Below are 19,989 nucleotides of genomic sequence, written 5' to 3' on the forward strand. Positions count from 1 at the left end.
CCTACATTTCCATCAACATGTTAAATGTGCAACCAGAGGGAACATTTTTTGAGATCACCTGTACTTCACACACAGATTTACTAAATCCGACCACAACTCTATCCTCCTGATTCCTGCTTACAAGAAACAATTAAAGCAGGAAGCACCAGTCTACAAAAAAGTGGTCAGATGAAGCAGATGCTAAACTACAGGACCGTTTTGCTATCACAGACTGGAACATGTTCCGGAATTCTTCCGATGGCATTGAGGAAGGAGTACACCACATCAGTCACTGGCTTTATCAATGAGTGCATCGAGGACGTCGTACCCACAGTGACTGTACGTACATACCCCAACCAGAAGACATGGATTAACAGGCAACATTTGCACTGAGCTAAAGGGAGAGCTGCAGCTTTTGAGGTGCGGGACTCTAACCCGGAAGCTTACAAGAAATCCTGCTATGCCCTGCGACGAACCATCAAACAGGCAAAGCATCAATACAGGGCTAAGATTGAATCATACTACACTGGCTCGCTCCGACGCTCGCCTTATGTGGCAGGGCTGGCAAACTATTACACACTACAAAGGGAAGCACAGCCGCGAGCTGCCCAGTGACACAAGCCTGACAGACGAGCTAAATCACTTCTATGCTCGCTTCGAGGCAAGCAACACTGAGGCATGCATGAGAGCATCAGCTGTTCCGGACGACTGTGTGATCACGCTCTCCGTAGCCGACGTGAGTAAGACCTTTAAACAGGTGAACATACACAAGGCTGCGGGGCCAGACGGATTACCAGGACGTGTGCTCCGGGGATGTGCTGACCAACTGGCAGGTGTCTTCACTGACATTTTCAACATGTCCATGATTGAGTCTGTAATACCAAATGTTTCAAGCAGACCACCATAGTCTCTGTGCCCAAGAACACAAAGGCAACCTGCCTACCTGACAACAGACCCGTAGCACTCACATCCATAGCCATTAAGTGCTTTGAAAAGTTGGTAATGGCTCACATCAACAACATTATCCCAGAAACCCTAGACCCACTCCAATTTGCATTCCGCACAAACAGATCCATAGATGATGCAATCTCTATTGCACTCCACACTGCCCTTTATCCACCTGGACAAAAGGAACACTTATGTGAGAATGCTATTCATTGACTACATCTCAGAGTTCAACACCATAGTACCCTCACAGCTCATCACTAAGCTAAGGATCCCGGGACTAAACACCTCACTCTGCAACTGGATCCTGAACTTCCTGACGGGCCTCCCCCAGGTGGTGAGCGGTAGCAACACATGTGCCATGCTGATCCTCAACACGTTTGCAGACGACACAACAGTGGTAGGTCTGATCACCGACCATGATGAGACAGCCTATAGGGAGGAGGTCAGAGACCTGGCCGGGTGGTGCCAGAATAACAACATATCCCTCAACGTAACCAAGACTAAGGAAATGATTGTGGACTACAGGAAAAGGAGGCCTGAGCACGCCCCCATTCTCATCGACAGGGCTGTAGTGGAGCAGGTTGAGAGCTTCAAGTTCCTTGGTGTCCACAACAACACGAAACTAGAATGGTTTAAACACACCAAGACAGTCTTGAAGAGGGCACGACAAGCCTATTCCCCCTCAGGAAACTAAAAAGATTTGGCATGGGTCTTGAGATCCTCAAAAGGTTCTACTGCTGCAACATTGAGAGCATGACTGACTGGTTGCATCACTGCCTGGTACGGCAATTGCTCGGCCTCTGACCACAAGGTACTACAGAGGGTAGTGTGTACGGCCCAGTACATCACTGGGGCTAAGCTGCCTGCAATCCAGGAATTTTACACCAGGAGGTGTCAGAGGAAAGCCCTAAAAAATTGTCAAAGACCCCAGCCATCCCAGTCATAGACTGTTCTCTCTACTACCGCATGGCAAGCGGTACCGGAGTGCCAAGTCTAGGACAAAAAGGCTTCTCAACTATTTTTACCCCCAAGCCATAAGACTCCTGATCAGGTAATCAAATGGCTACCTGGACTGTTTGCATTGTGTGACCCCCCACCCCCTCTTTTTACGCTGCTGCTACTCTCTGTTTATCATATATGCATAGTCATTTTAACTATACATTCATGTACATACTACCTCAATTGGGCCGACCAACCAGTGCTCCCGCACATTGTCTAACCGGGCTATCTGCATTGTGTCCCGCCCACCACCACCCGCCAACCCCTTTTTACGCTACTGCTACTCTCTGTTCATCATATATGCACAGTCACTTTAATCATATCTACATGTACATACCTCAATCAGCCTGACTAACCGGTGTCTGTATGTAGCCTCGCTACTCTATATAGCCTCGCTACTGTATATAGCCTCTACTGTATATAGCCTCTCTAGCCTCTCTACTGTATATAGCCTCGTTACTGTATATAGCCTCGTTACTGTATATAGCCTCGTTACTGTATATAGCCTCGTTACTGTATATAGCCTTGTTACTGTATATAGCCTGTCTTTTTACTGTTGTTTTATTTCTTTATTTGCCTATTGTTCAAATAATACCTTTTTTGCACTATTGGTTAGAGCCTGTAAGTAAGCACATCACTCACTGTAAGGTCTACATCTGTTGTATTCGGCGCACGTGACAAATAAACGTTGATTTGATTTAAATTAAGTCTCTGTAATCTAGCATGGGTAAAATGGTTATCTGAATCAGGGTTAGTTGGCAGCTGGGGTGAAAGAGGAGTGATCGCGATAGAGGAAACCAAGTCTAGACTTAACTTTAGCCTGCAGCTTTGATATGTGCTGAGAGAAGGACAGTGTATTGTCTAGCCATACTCCCAAGTACTTGTATGAGGTGACTACCTCAAGCTCTAAACCCTCAGAGGTAGTAATCAGACCTGTGGAGAGGGGCATTCTTCTTACCAAACAACATGAACTTTGTTTTGGAGGTGTTCAGAACAAGGTTAAGGGCAGAGAAAGCTTGTTGGACACTAAGAATGCTTTGTTGTAGAGCATTTAACACAAAATCCAGGGAGGGGCGAGCTGACTATAAATCACATTTATTTATATAGCCCTTCTTACATCGGCTAATATATCAAACACTGTACAGAAACCCAGCCTAAAACCTCAAACAGCAAGCAATGCAGGTAAAACTATCATCTGCATGTAAATGGATCGCTTCCTACTGCCTGAGCTATGTCATTGATGTAAATTGAGAAGAGCGTGGGGCCTAGGATTGAGCCTTGGGGTACTCCTTTGGTGACAGGCAGTGGCTGAGACAGGAGATTTTCTGACTTTATACACTGCACTCTTTCAGAGAGGTAGTTAGCAAACCAGGCTAAAGACCCCTCAGAGACACCAATACTCCTTAGCCGGCCCACAATAATGGAATGTTCTATCAAAAGCTTTGGCCAAGTCAATAAAAATAGCAGCACAATATTGCTTAGAATCAAGGGCAATGGTGACATCATTAAGGACTTTTACGATTCCAGTGACACATCCATAACCTGAGTGGAAACCAGATTCCGTACCCAAACGAATACTATAGACATTAAGAAAGCCAGTCAGTTGATTATTGACAGGTTTTTCCAACACTTTTGATAAACAGGGTTTTTTTAGGGGTCAAGTTTTAGCACCTTGGACTCAGTGACTCTGTAACGGGGAAGGGGAAAAAGAGGGAGAATCATCGGGGATAGTCGCATTAGAAGTGGTGGGAGATTAGGAAATGTTGGACGGGCAAGGAGACATGGCTCCTCAAATTTGAATCCTGACTTAATGAAGTGGTGATTAAAGAGCTCAGCCACGTGCTTCTTGTCAGTAACAACCACATCATCAACATTAATGGACATGGGCAGCTGTGAGGAGGAGGGTTTATTCTCCAGAACTAAAACCGTTTTCCAGAACTTCTTGCGGTTAGACCCACAGAGAGAACTGCTCCTTAAAGTAACTAACTTTGGCCTTCCGGATAGCCTGAGTGCACATATTTCTAATTTGCCTGAACAAGAGCCAGTCAGACTGAGTATGCGTGTGCCGAGCCTTTCGCCAAATGCCATTCTTGAGGTGGAGAAACTCTGCAAGATCACAGTCGAACCAGGGGCTAAAACTGTTTTTAATTCTCATTTTCTTTATGGGGCGTGTTTGGTAACAATACCACCCAAAACATCAAAAAGGTCCAAGCGTTTTCGACAGAGGGGATCAAGCTGATTCTATACCATTTTATAGGAGGCCAGTTAAAAGGTTTTTAGCAAGCGTCTATGACAAATCAGAACAGGTTGTTTCACTGAGCAGCCATTACGAACACAGGCTGTAAAACATTGATCACTAAGGTCATTACAGAAAACACCAGACTGATACCTGTCAGGATTATTTGTGAGGACAACATTCAGGAGAGTAGCCTTTTCTGGGTGTTTGGAGACATACCTTGTGGGATTGGTAATAACCTGAGAAAAACTTAGGGAGTCCCATTGCTTTAGGACTTGGTCAGGTGGTTTAAGCATGTCTCAGTTTAGGTCACCTAGCAGGACAAATTCATATTCTGTGTAAGGGGCCAGGAGAGAGCTTAGGGCAGGTAGGGTACAGCCCAGTGCTGATGAAGGACGATTGCACCCAGCAACAGTCAACAAAGAGCTATTTAAAAGTTTAATGCTTAAAACCAGCAAATCACATTGTTTGGGGACAGACTTGGTGGAGACAACTGAGCACTGAAGGTGATCCCTTGGTAAAGATTGCCACTCTTGTGGTGTGTGGTGGGGGTACTCCCCCACCTTTGGAAGATCTGTCTTGCCAAAAAAGGTAATAACCAGAAAGGTTAACATCAGTATTCAAAACACTCTTCCTTAACCATGTGTCAGTAATGACCCAAATCTGGATTGGAACTGTGAACCCACACTTTCAACTGATCCATTTTAGGTAATAAGCTTCTAGTGTTAACGTGCAAAAGAAACAGGCTTTTACGAGAGCAGAAATCAGTGAAGCAGATATCAGAGCACAAGTCAGAATTGGGGCTAGCAACAGTAGATGGGCCAGGGTGTACATGCACATTTCCAGATATCATCAACAGTAATATAATCAAGGCACGGCAGAGGACAGGGATAGCTCTGCGGTGATGATTTATGACATCTGAATGTGCATCAGATGTCAAAAAGATTATGTTGTACAGCAATTTCATCAGGTAACATGAATACAAAGCCGGTGAGAGGTGGTTAGAATAGGATGGGAGGCCAAAAGTCTGTGTAACCAATAGAGAGTCAGAGTCCCGAATGTGGGAACAAACAGTCTGTCTCACGGTTGGGTACAGAAAATTCATAGTCAACAAAGCATGCAGGAGTCATGAGGCAAATAGCAAAATAAATGTTTTTGATATATAACGACTTGGGGCTAGCCATTGTAAGTTCAGAGTCACTCACCCCAACAGGTGTGTGTGCTAGAGGTGAGCGAAAGCTCGGGAGAAAGGGGGAAGTGTGGTGGGTGTACCTGTACCAGACAGGGGGAGACAGGCCAGGGCAGACGGTGAACAGATCGCCAGGTGGAATCCAAGCAGCAGTGTAGCAGGTAATGGGAGTAGGTGTCACACCCACTTGGGGGAAGCTTATATTTCTGGAGGCAGATTTCTTGTAGAAAATGCCAGTGAATGGTCTTAAACAGGAGGGCGCGTCAAAGACTCCTGCCACTTGTTGGGCCCAAAGACCAAAGGCCTCGACACCTTTTACTTCACACCTCGGTGCTAATGGAAGTTGTATCTGGTCTGTCCTTTCAAGCCTGGCAGCTCAGTTCCAGGTTGGATGGTGTCCTTTGGTCTCTGCTGTTTGTTAGCTAAAGCACCGTCGGTGTAGCTTGGAAAAAGGAAACCTTTGAAGCTATAATCTCTCCGGTTAATTTGGGTCAAATATGAGTTGTAGGTTATGAGTTTTGATCTGGAGCGAAAGGCCATGCTGTGGAGGGTAGCATCCTGCATATGTCCCCGCCGAAAAATCCAAGTTTATCCAACTCCAATCCTTTTGTAAAAAAAAAACAGCTGTGTCTCTCTTTCTGAGCGGAGTGGGACTGTTTAAGACAACTTAAAACTATGAGAAATGATTTATTGAAGAATGCAAAAACCTAAGAAAGAAATTGAGAAAACTATCCAACCAAAAGCATAGAGACCCAGAAAACCTGAGCCTATACCTTCACTATGGTGAATCACTAAAACAATACAGAAATACACTACAGGGGGAAAAAAGGAACAACGTCAGAAATCAGCTCAAAGTAATTGAAGAATCCATAGAATCTAACCACTTCTGGGAAAATTGGAACAGTCAAAATGAAGATGTACGGGTTAACCACTTATACAAACTTTTTGTCTCTTGAACAAAGAAAGACACACCCATAAAAAGCTTAGAATCAGCTATTAAAGACTACCAGAAGCCACTAGAATCTTCAATTTAATTTACTGCAGCACAAAATACAAATCCTCCAACCCCAAAAGGCCTGTGGTGTTGATGGTATAATAAACAAAATGGTCAAATATACAGACAACAAAATTGACCAAGACCTCAGAAAAAAAATCGTAGACCTCCACAAGTCTGGTTCATCCTCAAGAGAAATTTCCAAACGCCTGAAGGTACCACATTCATCTGTACAAACAATAGTACACAAGTATAAACACCATAGGATCACACAGCCGTCATACCGCTCAGTAAGGAGACTTCGTTCTGTCTCCTAAAGATGAATGTACTTTGGTGCAAAAAGTGAAAATGAATCCCAGAACAACAGGAAAGGACCTTGTGAAGATGCTGGAGGAAACTGGTACAAATGTATCTATATCCACAGTAAAACGAGTCCTATATCGATATAACCTGAAAGGCCACTCAGCAAGGAAGAAGCCACTGCTCCAAAACCGCCATAAAAAAGCCAGACTACGGTTTGCAACTACTCATGGGGACAAAGATCGTACTTTTTGTAGAAATGTCCACTGGTCTGATGAAACAAAAATAGAACTGTTCGGCCATAACGACCATCGTTATGTTGAGGAAAAGGTGAAGGCTTGCAAGCTGAAGAACACCATCCCAACCGTGAAGCACGGGGGTGGCAGCATCATGTTGTGGGGGTGCTTTGCTGCAGGAGGGAGTGGTGCACCTTACAAAATAGATGTTATCATGAGGAGGAAAATTACATGGATATATTGAAGCAACATCAAGACATCAGTCAGGAAGTTAAAGCTTGGTCGCAAATGGGTCTTCCAAATGGACAATGACCCCAAGCATACTTCCAAAGTTGTGATAAAAGGGCTTAAGGACAACAAAGTCAAAGTATTGGAGTGGCTATCACAAAGCCCTGACCTCAATCCTATGGAAAATGTGTGGGCATAACTGAAAAAGTGTGTGCGAGCAAGGAGGCCTACAAACCTGACTCAGTTACCAGCTCTGTCAAGAGGAATGGGCCAAAATTCACCCAACTTATTGTGGGAAGCTTGAGAAAGGCAACCTGAAATGTTTGAGTCAAGTTAAACTATTTAAAGGCAATGCTACCAAATACTAATTGAATGTATGTAAACTTCTGTCCCACTGGGAATGTTATCAAATAAATAAAAGCGGACATAAATCATTCCCTCTACTATTATTCTGACATTTCTCATTCTTAAAATGAAAGTGGTGATCCTAACTGACCTAAGACAGGGAATTTTTACTATGATTATATGTCAGGAATTGTGAAAAACTGAGTTGAAATGTATTTGGCTAAGGTGTATGTAAACTTCCGACTTCAACTGTATATAGTGTTACAGTTGTTATGATTTATATAGTGTATTTATTCGTCACTACTACAGGTGTTATGTATTTTGTGTATTTATTCATCACTACTACAGGTGTTATGTATATAGTGTTATATCTATTTCTAAAATCTCATTTTATTTCACTAGTCCTGCATCTTGGAGCTCGAAACCTAAGATTTTCACTGTACACTGCAATCACGCCTGCAACCATGTACATGTAACTATTAAACACCCAATGTGAATCTGAAAACCTCCTTCAATTGTATGACCACATTAGAGACACATACAGTGCACTCAACTACAGCCTCTTTGATGTTAATGGGGGTGTGTTCGGCCCTCCTTTCCTGTAGTCTACGATCAGCTCCTTTGTCTTGCTCACATTGAGGGAGAGGTTGCTGTCCTGGCACCACACTGCCAGGTCTTTGACGTCCTCCCTATAGCCTGAGCTCAATTTCGAGTCTATTAGCAAAGGGTCTGAATACTAATGTAAATAACGTCCTTTTTATTTTATATACACATTTGAAAACATTTATAAAAACCTGTTTTCACTTTGTCATTATGGTGTAGTGTGTGTAGATTGATGAGGCAAAAAATTATTTGATCAATTTTAGAATAAGGTAACGTAACAAAATGTGGAAAAGGGGAAGGGGGTCTGAATACTTTCCGAATGCCCTGTATTTCCCACAAATAGCACAAACCCACAAAGAATTTGAAAACAAGTCAAATATTGATCAACTATCATATCTGTTATGTGAAATAGCAGTGTGCCATCACCGCAGCAAGATGTGTCCAGTTGCTATGAGAAAAGGCAACCAGCGGAGCACATTGTAAATACAACCTCTGTTTATTTTCCTTTTCATACTTCAACTATTAACACATTTTTTACAACAATGTTGGAGACATTGCTACTCAGTGTCCCTCAGGCTATAAGGAAAGTGTACTGCCATCAATCAAAAATAAAAATGTTAAACGGGGCCAGGACTCAGGTGGAATCATAATTTGGCATAAGCAGGACTGGACTAAAACTTAACAAAAAGGTACAATCTATTGTAACAATGATGTATACATATGTGCAGCTTATGCTCCTCCTTCAGATTCATCATATTACGATGATCAGTTTGACGACAATCTCCTTACAGAAATCAATCAATTTCAGGCAGAAGGTAAAGTGCTTCTTTGTGTTGATTTGAACCTGCAAGAACAGGTTCTGAGCCTGACTACACTGATGAGGGAGGTAACCACCACATATTTGAACACCCCTCCTTGTACAGTAGTCCTATTGTAAATAAGAGAAACAATCCTGACCAAATACTGAACAAAAACAGGAAGGAGTTAGTGCATCTCTATCGAGCCTTACGCCTGTACATGCTTAATGGTAGAATCAGAGGGGACTCTTTAGGTCAGTTTACTTACTGCTCAGATTATGCCACCACTGACATCGACCCCTCCTCCATTAGTGCATTCACTGTCCGACCACAGACACCATTGTCAGATCACAGTCAGATCATGTTTCTGAAGAAATTAACCAGCAATACTCATTAAAAAAACAGCCCAATAAACTCTACATAAACCAATCGTACAGATGGGCTCCAAACAGTGCAAAGAGATGAATTGAAACATTTCATCATTTAATTTGAGTTCACTCTATACAGTTCTTCAATAAGTCACAATACCAAAACAATAAAGAAGGTGTCAATTCGGCTACTCAAAACATCAATTGCATATTCCAAAAAAGCAGCATCAAAAGCAAATTTGAGAAAACCAGAGAAATGCATCAGTAAAAGAAAAGAAAAATCTGAAAAAATGGTTTGATAACGAATGTAAAACAATTAGAAAACACTTAAGACAAATGTCAAATGAAAAACATAAGCAGCAAAACAACCCAGAACTACGCTATGAATACTGTGAAACTCTGAAACAGTATAAACATACACTGAAATACATTAATTTGGAAAACGTATTTTGATAATCTATACAAAAACATCCCACAAAAAGACTTACAACATAACCAATTAGAAATTCAAGAAATATTGAACATCCTTGAATCAGTCATTATAAACCAAACTCCATTAGATTACCCAATAACCCAACAGGAACTAAATGAAAAGCTCAAATCTATAAAACCAAAGGCTTGTGGTCTAGATAACATCAGAAATGAAATGCTGAAAAACTGCACACCTGAGTTGCAAAATGCTGTGCTTAAATTGTTCAACATGGTACTAACTTCTGGCTGCTTTACTGATGTCTGGAACCAGACATCTCCCCTATCCACTTTTTTATCCACAAAAGTGGAGACAAATCAGACCCAACAATTACAGGGGAATTTGCGTAAACAGCCACCTGGGAAAGGTTTTCTGAAGCATTTTGAATTCAAGACTTCAAACCTTTCTTCAAGAAAGAAATGTAATAAGTAAATGTCAATTTGGCTTTCTCCCCAACCAAGGTGTGAGACAAGGCTGCAGTTTGAGTCCAAACCTTTTTAACATTTATATCAATGAATTAGCAGACATGTTGGACCAATTTCAGCCCCAGGACTGAACTATTTGAGGTAGAGAGGTAAAATACCTGCTATATGCTGAAGATTTGGTTCTTATATCACCAACCAAGGGTATTCAACAGAACCTTAACATTCAGCAATATTGCCATAACTGGGCCCTGGCAGAAAATTATTTTCCAGAAAACGTCAGAAACCTGAACAACACCATTACCGAACACACAAAAAATGACTCATTCCTTAGTCTGACCATATGTGCATGGGGAAACTTTAATATGGCAGTGATTTAAAAAATAAATAAATTAACCTTTATTTAACCAGGCAAGTCAGTTAAGAACAAATTCTTATTTACAATGACGGCCTACACCGGCAAAACCCGGACGACGCTGGGCCAATTGTGCACCACCCTATGGGACTCCCAATCACGACCGGTTGTGATACAGCATGGATTGGAACCAGGGTGTCTGTAGTGACGCCTCTAGCACTGAGATGCAGTGCCTTAGACCGCTGCACCACTCTGGAGCCCAGTCAATGCACTGAAGAAAAAGCCTGCAGATCATTGTATGAAATTATTAAAAATCAACAAACCATTTGGAATTTGGATCAAAATATTTGAGAGTGTAATCCTACCTCACTACCTCAAAGGAAGTGAGGTTTGGGGGCCACTCAATAAACTAGACTTTAAAATGTGGGACAAACATCCAATTGAAGCCCTACATGCAGAATTCTGTTGGAAAATTCTAAAGAAGTCCAAAGAAATACACCAACTAATGCATGTAGGGCAGAATTGGGACCCTTTCCAGTGGTAATGAAAATGCTGAAAAATATTGGAAAGATGAAACAAAATCCCAAAGCCGACTAAATTGCTATTTGGCACTAAACAGATAATATGAATTGGCTGATTAGCTCTACTCTGTCAGAGATACGAAGCAGATACAGATCCTTACCAAGTACAGGCTGAGTGACCACCAATTGGCAATAGAAACCGGCAGACATAAAAAGACACGCTCCTCTGTGGTCACTGCCGAACAGGGGAGATAGAAACAGAGATACACTTTCTCCTCTTTCTACTCTGAGAAATATTCCTCACCAAGAGATTCATTATTCACAGAAATGAATACATTTATTCCACATTTTAACTTATTAAACCCAGAGGAAAAACTCAAATACTCATGGGCAAAGGAGCAATGGCTCTTATGTAATAAGACTTAAGATTTCCTGCTGCAATTATTGTAGCTGGGGATTTTAACAAGGCTAATCTGAAAACAAGGCTCCCTAAATTTGAATCAGCATATCGAAAGTGCGACCAGGAAACTTAGGAAACTATGCAGTATTTTGATTCTGGATCATTGTTACTCTAACTTCCGCGACGCATACATAGCCCTCCCACGCCCTCCTTTCGGCAAATCTAACCACGACTCCATTTTGTTGCTCCCAGCCTAAACTGAAACAGGAAACGCCCATTCTCAGGTCTGTTCAACGCTGGTCCGACCAATCTGATTCCACGCTTCAAGATTGCTTCGATCACGTGGACTGGGATATGTTCCGGATAGCGTCGAACAACAACATTGATGTATACGCTGATTCGGTGAGCAAGTTTATTAGCAAGTGTATCGGTGGTGTTGTGCCCACGGCGACTATTAAAACATTCCCCAACCAGAAACAGTGGATTGATGGCAGCATTCGCGTGAAACTGAAAGCTCAAACCACTGCTTTTAATCAGGGCAAGGCGACCAGAAACATGACCGAATACAAACAGTGTAGCTATTCCTTCCACAAGGCAATAAAACAAGCTAAGCATCAGTATAGAGACAAAGTAGTCGCAATTTAACGGCTCAGACACGAGAGGTATGTGGCAGGGTCTACAGTCAATCATGGACTACAAAAAAGAAAACCAGCCCTGTCGCGGACCCCGATGTCTTGCTCCCAGACAGACTAAATAGCTTTAATCTGACACGACAGGTGGATTAACAAAAGGCTAAGCTGTGTTTTCCTATATTGCACTTGTGATTTCATGAATATAAATATTTGTAGTAATATTTATTGAATGTAGCGCTATGCTATTCAGCGGTTGTTGATGACACTTATCCCGATATCGGGATTGCAGCCATAACAAGTTAAACAATGCCACTTTATAGAATGTTTACATACCCTACATTACTCATCTCATATGTATATACTGTACTCTATACCATCTACTGCACCATGTCTATGCCGTTCGGCCATCGCTCATCCATATTTATATGTACATATTCTTATGAATTCCTTTACACTTGTGTGTGTAAGGTAGTTGTTGTGAAATTGTTCAATTACTTGTTAGATATTACTGCATGGTCGGAACTAGAAGCACAAGCATTTCGCTATACTCACATTAACATATGCTAACCATGTGTATGTGACAAATACAATTTTATTTGATTTGTGATTATTATTCCAAATAGTAGTGGTATGGGTAGTAGGGGTGATGGTAATGTGTGTATAAGGTGGTAGTATTTGGTGGTAGTAGTAGTAATGATGATGGTAGTTTTAGTACTTATGTAATGGTGAGGATGACAGTTAGTTTCATTTTCCATGTTTAGCTTTTTATATATTATATTATTCTACCTTTGACTGTTACCATTTTTTATTATTATTATTTTTTTTTAATTGTACCTCTTTTTTCTCCCCAATTTCGTGGTATCCAATTGTTGTAGTAGCTACCATCTTGTCTCATCGCTACAACTCCCGTACGAGCTTGGGAGAGACGAAGGTTGAAAGTCATGCGTCCTCCGATACACAACCCAACCAGCCGCACTGCTTCTTAACACAGCGCGCCTCCAACCCGGAAGCCAGCCGCACCAACCTTGGTTAGCGCGCACTGCGCCCGGCCCGCCACAGGAGTCGCTGGTGCGCGATGAGACAAGGACATCCCTACCGACCAAGCCCTCCCTAACCCGGACGACGCTAGGCCAATTGTGCGTGCCCCACGGTCACGACAGAGCCTGGGCGCGAACCCAGGGACTCTGATGGCACAGCTGGCGCTGCAGTACAGCACCCTTAACCACTGCGCCACCCGGAAGGCCCATTTTTTATTATTATTATTATTATTATTATTATTAACTACCATTTTATTTTATTATTTGTTATACTTTATTATTTTATTACAATGTATATTGTATACATTGTTGTTATTAGAGGTTGACCGATTAATCGTAATGGCAGATTAATTTGGGCCAATTTCAAGTTTTCATAACAATCGGAAATCGGTATTTTTGGGCGCCGATATGCCGATTAAAAAATATATATATATATATATATATTTAATACCTTTATTTAACTAGTTAAGTCAGTTAAGAACACGTTCTTATTTTCAATGACGGCCTAGATTTTCACCAATTACTTGACACATTGGAAGGAAATTACAAAAAAACAGAGCAGACTATAATGCTATTTGGCCCTAAACAGAGAGTACACAGTGTCAGAAAACCTGACCACTGTGACTGACCCAAACTTAAGGAAAGCTTTCACTATGTACAGACTCAGTGAGCATAGCCTTGATATTGAGAAAGTCCGCCGTAGACAGACATGGCTCTCAAGAGAAGACAGGCTATGTGCACACTGCCCACAAAATGAGGTGGAAACTGAGCTGCACTTAAACTCCTGCCCAATGTATGACCATATTATAGACACATGTTTCCCTCAGATTACACAGACCCACAAAGAATTTGAAAACAAACCCGATTTTGATAAACTCTCATATCTACTGGGTGAAATTCCAGTGTGCCATCACTGCAGCAAGATGTGACCTGTTGCCACAAGAAAAGGGCAACCAGTGAAGAACAAACACCATTGCAAATACAGCCCATATTTATGCTTATTTATTTTTCCTTTTGTACTTTAAGCATTTGTACATCGTTACAACACTTGTAATGTCTTTATTATTTTTGAAACTTCTGTGAGTGTAATGTTTACTGTTCATTTTTATTGTTTATTTCACTTTTGTATATTATCTACCTCACTTGCTTTGGCAATGTTAACACGTTTCCCATGCCAATGAAGCCCTTTGAATTGAATTGAGAGAGAGACAGACAAAGAGAAGCCATGCAGAAGAACAGCTCCTTCCATGTTATAACTTTCTGGTTAACAAGATTACATTCGCAAAAAATATATAGTTAATCAAAGTGTACAACCGAAGATCAACCCAGGAGAAGAATATTGGTCTTTTAACTCACTCTCTGTCAATCTTCATCGTGCTAGCTAGCCAAATCAAATCTGTCAGCTAGCTTAGCGTCTAGCTCCAACTGTTTACTGCTGGTAACCATAGCAACATGGCCACAGGCAGCAGCAGCAGAAACTGAGACTTTCCCCCCTTTAAACATTTTAGCATCCTTAGCATCTAGCTAGTTGTTTCATGGCCTGTCTCCTTAGCATCTTGCTAGTTGTTTCATGGCCTGTCTCCTTAGCATCTTGCTAGTTGTTTCATGGCCTGTCTCCTCAGCATCTAGCTAGTTGTTTCATGGTCTGTCTCAACAGACCTGCCACCACTCTAGATATGCCTGGAAGACAACACTGATTCTGCTAGACTATTGCACCTGTTACTTTCTAACTTCTGTTTCTTATTTGCCTGTACATACTATTTTAAGTTAGAGTGAGACAGTAATACATTGTGAATAACTGGATAAATGCATAGTGACATATTTGCTAACATTGCTAAGAAATTGTGAACTACAGATCTAAAATGACAATAAGTTGTTAAGAAATCAGACCTGGCCCCTTACTTTTTTCAATCTTTACTAACGAGTAGCCAGTGTGTCTGTGTATGCAGATGACTCAACACTATACACGTATCTACTAAAGCAACTGAAATGACTGCAACACTTAAAGAGCTGCAGTTAGTTTCGGAATAGGTAGCAAGGAATAAGTTAGTCCTAAATATTTCCAAACCTAAAAGCATTGTATTTGGTAAAAATCATTCACTAAACCCTAAACCTCAACTGTATCTTGTAATGAATAATGTGGAAATTGAGCAAGTTGAGGTGACATAACTGCTTGGAGTAACCCTGGATTGTAAACTGTCATGGTCAAAACATGTTGATACAACAGTAGCTAAGATGGGGAGAAGTCGGTCTATAATAAAGCACTGCTCTGTCTTCTTAACAACATTATCAACAAGGCAGGTCCTACAGGCCCTAGTTTCTACCTTCTTAACAACATTATCAACAAGGCAGGTCCTACAGGCCCTAGTTTCTACCTTCTTAACAACATTATCAACAAGGCAGGTCCTACAGGCCCTAGTTTCTACCTTCTTAACAACATTATCAACAAGGCAGGTCCTACAGGCCCTAGTTTCTACCTTCTTAACAACATTATCAACAAGGCAGGTCCTACAGGCCCTAGTTTCTACCTTCTTAATAGCACTATCAACAAGGCAGGTCCTACAGGCCCTAGTTTCTACCTTCTTAACAGCACTATGAACAAGGCAGGTCCTACAGGCCCTAGTTTCTACCTTCTTAACAACACTATCAACAAGGCAGGTCCTACAGGCCCTAGTTTCTACCTTCTTAACAACACTATCAACAAGGCAGGTCCTACAGGCCCTAGTTTTGTCGCACCTGGACTACTGTTCAGTTGTGTGGTCAAGTGCCACAAAGAGGGACTTGGGAAAATTGCAATTAGCTCAGAACAGTGCAGCATGGCTGGCCCTTAAAAGTACAGGGAGAGCTAACATTAATGACATGCATGTCAATCTCTCCTGGCTCAAAGTTGAAGAGAGATTGACTTCATCATTACTTGTTTTTTCAAGCTGAATGTACCACGCTGTCTGTTTAAAATACACCCACGCATACCCCACAAGACATGTCACCAGAGGTCTCTTCACAGTCGCCAAGTCCAGAATAGACTATGGGAGGCGCACAGTACTACATAGAGCCATGACTACATGGAACTCTATTCCACATCAGGTAACTGATGGAAGCAGTAGAATCAGATCAAATAAAAACATAAAATACACCTTATGGAACAACGGGGAGTGTGAAGAGACACAAAAGTACATGCATATGCACACATTGGGATATTGTTGTATGGTGGTATCAAACAGTTTGTATTGTAGATATGTAGTAATGTAATAATTGTATATGATGTACTGTTTTATCCTTTGTTTTATGTGTAATTTAAGTATTTTAACATGTTTGGACCCCAGGAAGAGTAGCAGCTAATGGGAATCCATAATAAACCCCAGGAAGAGTAGCTGCTAATGGGAATCCATAATAAACCCCAGGAAGAGTAGCTGCTAATGGGGATCCATAATAAACCCCAGGAAGAGTAGCTGCTAATGGGGATCCATAATAAACCCCAGGAAGAGTAGCTGCTAATGGGGATCCATAATAAACCCCAGGAAGAGTAGCAGCTAATGGGAATCCATAATAAATCCCAGGAAGAGTAGCTGCTAATGGGAATCCATAATAAACCCCAGGAAGAGTAGCTGCTACCTTGGCAGGAACTAATGGGGATCCATAATAAACCCCAGGAAGAGTAGCAGCTAATGGGAATCCATAATAAACCCCAGGAAGAGTAGCTGCTAATGGGAATCCATAATAAACAGAGGAAGAGTAGCTGCTGCCTTGACAGGAACTAATGGGGATCCATAATAATCCCCAGGAAGAGTAGCTGCTAATGGGGATCCATAATAAACCCCAGGAAGAGTAGCAGCTAATGGGAATCCATAATAAACCCCAGGAAGAGTAGCTGCTAATGGGGATCCATAATAAACCCCAGGAAGAGTAGCTGCTACCTTGGCAGGAACTAATGGGGATCCATAATAAACCCCAGGAAGAGTAGCTGCTGCCTTGACAGGAACTAATGGGGATCCATAATAAACCCCAGGAAGAGTAGCTGCTACCTTGGCAGGAACTAATGGGGATCCATAATAAACCCCAGGAAGAGTAGCTGCTACCTTGGCAGGAACTAATGGGGATCCATAATAAACCCCAGGAAGAGTAGCTGCTGCCTTGACAGGAACTAATGGGGATCCATAATAAACCCCAGGAAGAGTAGCTACTACCTTGGCAGGAACTAATGGGGATCCATAATAAACCCCAGGAAGAGTAGCTGCTGCCTTGGCAGGAACTAATGGGGATCCATAATAAACCCCAGGAAGAGTAGCTGCTGCCTTGACAGTGACTAATGGGGATCCATAATAAACCCCAGGAAGAGTAGCTGCTGACTTGGCAGGGATCCCCATGTCATGCTATTTATGGTATCCCATGTGTGCACCTCTCAGGCAGGATGATCTAATTAATAGGAATGATTCAGTCTTCCCTAGGACCTAGTTCATCACTGACTGCTTCATGGTCCAGTCTGGAGGCCCCACTCTGAGGACAGAACATTCAGACATTTGTTGGGACCAATCAACAATTAGTTTGGTATAAAACTAATGGGCTCCCAAGCGGCACAGCGGTCTAAGGAACTGGTTCGATTCCAGGCTGTATCACAACCGGAGTGATTGGGAGTCCCATAGGGCTGCGCACAATTGGCCCCAGCGTCATCCGGGTTTGGCCAGGGTAGACCGTCATTGTAAATAATAATTTGTTCTTAACTGACTTGTCTTGTTAAATAAAGGTTACAAAACCCTTCGCTGTCTGACCCTGAACTGAAGTGTCTTTCAAATAGCAGCACTGACCTGATATGGCCACAGATCAAGCAATGCCCAGATAAGAGCCAACAGAAATTGTCAGAATAAGTTAATTCTATTCCATGTATGTTAGCATTTTGTTTATGATGATGTAGCTATGACCTACTGTCAAATGGCACAGCTAGTCTGATACTCTTGAGCTAGCTAACTAACTAGCTGAAGTTAGTTCTCAAAATGATCCACGTTTACCTTGATCATCAGGCATCCCACATGTAACTATTTTTTGTGGACTTTATTAATGTAATTTGATGTGACTCATTTTACTATATATAATGCCACATATTTCAGGCAAAACTAGCTAATGTTAGCTAGCTAGTCTAGGAGCATTGCTAGCCAGACAGCGACCGGTCTTTTTTTGTTTTTATCAGTAGTGAAATATCAACTGTGAAGAACGAGGTATTGTCTGTCCGTCTACGATTCATTTGACACTATGAGCCAGAAGATGTCCTTGGTTTGGCCCAGATTCGGTTCTGATGTTTTTGTTGACTAACAACGTTAACTGGTTTTGAAGTTAACCAAATAGATTCAAAATAGCTAACTAGCCAGTGCCCTCAATAACAAGTTAAAAGGCTGTTGATACGGGCTGTTAGCTAGCTGGGGAAGCTGTATTCTGCCTTGCTAGGTAGAAAGATAGTTAAATAACTAATTAACTGTTTTACTAGTAACAATACCATGATGGTATAACTCATGGATAACTAAATGGAAACTCTAGCTAGCTAACAAGGTTGCTCTGCTTGACCAGGCCTGGTTAACCAAGTTAGCTTGCGATAGCTAAAATCAATGGTCAATATCAAGCACCGTTTAGAAACAAAAGGCCCCTCACCGTAATATATATATTTTTAAACCCACTGGTGTTGCCAACTATCATCGTACAAGTTGGTTCGAGATGCTAAAAAAGCCATGATTGAAATGAGCTACAAGGCATGTTTGCACATATTGTTTTAGAAATACATTGGCGTCCAACGACATGTTTATTCTTTGAGGGGAAAACAGTACTGGTAGCTAGCTAGCTAGCTACGGGAAATGGAAAAATATGTTTAACTACGAACCTTTCATTTCCATGCTTCCACTAAAAGGCAACGAATCGTATCTCAGCCGTTCATTTCCACCATCAGTTATTTAACTAGCTAAACAATGGAAAACTGCGTTGTAACCATTCTCAGGCTCAGTGCTATGTAAAAACGTATATGTTTTTCAGAGTCTAACATCATAGGCTACTTTACTAGGTAGGTGGAGGCAGATTAGTAAGCAGCTTCCCAGATAACAAAAAAATGTCCTCCCGCTTGCTATTTGCCGCTTTCCTTACGCCCAGGTCAACATCAAGTCTCGGACCACCTGTCTCAAACCCAGTCTCTACCCCAAGCCACAAGACTGCCCCAACAGCTGAACCCTGGGCTGACTCCTGCACCCTACCACACATTTATTAACATTTATTCATATTCTTTACACGCAGAAGTCAGTTTTGTCTACCTGACCAATGCAATAGTTCTGTCACCTTACTGCACTACTAATGTATATACTTACATATAATATCATTATATGCTGCAACTGCATTGAGGGGCACAACTTTCATTGGGGATGGGGGGACATGACCACCCCAACCATATTCTGAAATTTCATTTTTGTCCCCCCCAGTTTTATCATGCAGTGATATAAAATGCGGCATCGGTGTGCTTTAGGTTGTGTTGAGGAGTCGACTCCAAAATAATCGATTCCTCAACTCCTTTGCGGTCGACTTGCATTTCTGGGCGTCAAGCTTGACTCCTAAGATTCAGTATTTTTGCAACGGAGGAAACTATTTGCCGCAGTCTACTTCGGGCTCCCGAGTGGTGCAGTGGTCTAAGGCAATGCATGTCAGTGTTAGAGGGGTCACTACAGAACCAGGTTAAATAAATAATAGTTAAATAAATAAACACAAACTATCTCATCTTAGGGGCATAGGTAGGTGTGTCAACCACCAGGCTGAACTGTGCATCATTAATCAAATGATTTAGGGTATAGACTACAACAATGTTGTATTTTGCAATGTCTAAAGTAGGGGCTATCAATGAGGAGGCTGAGCTATTCTACCTGCAACAGACCGAAGACCAAACACACACGAAAACCCTGGCTGGCTG

General features: G+C 41.9%; 1 protein-coding gene across 2 annotated transcripts in view; it reads right to left on the bottom strand.

Annotated features, from left to right (window-relative positions):
- spopla (speckle type BTB/POZ protein like a) overlaps positions 1–19,234 on the bottom strand; it is a 104,302-nt gene extending 85,068 nt beyond the window's left edge. Inside the window, exon 1 of one of the 2 annotated variants that reach the window (XM_036959444.1) lies at positions 18,922–19,234. The gene's annotated coding sequence lies outside the window, so the exon portion shown is untranslated. The remainder of the gene's footprint in view (positions 1–18,921) is intronic. The other variant, XM_036959443.1, reaches the window with a different exon arrangement.
- Between the last annotated feature and the right edge of the window lie 755 nt (positions 19,235–19,989).

Source organism: Oncorhynchus mykiss, chromosome 22, assembly GCF_013265735.2.
Source record: "Oncorhynchus mykiss isolate Arlee chromosome 22, USDA_OmykA_1.1, whole genome shotgun sequence".
Lineage (NCBI taxonomy): Eukaryota > Metazoa > Chordata > Actinopteri > Salmoniformes > Salmonidae > Oncorhynchus > Oncorhynchus mykiss.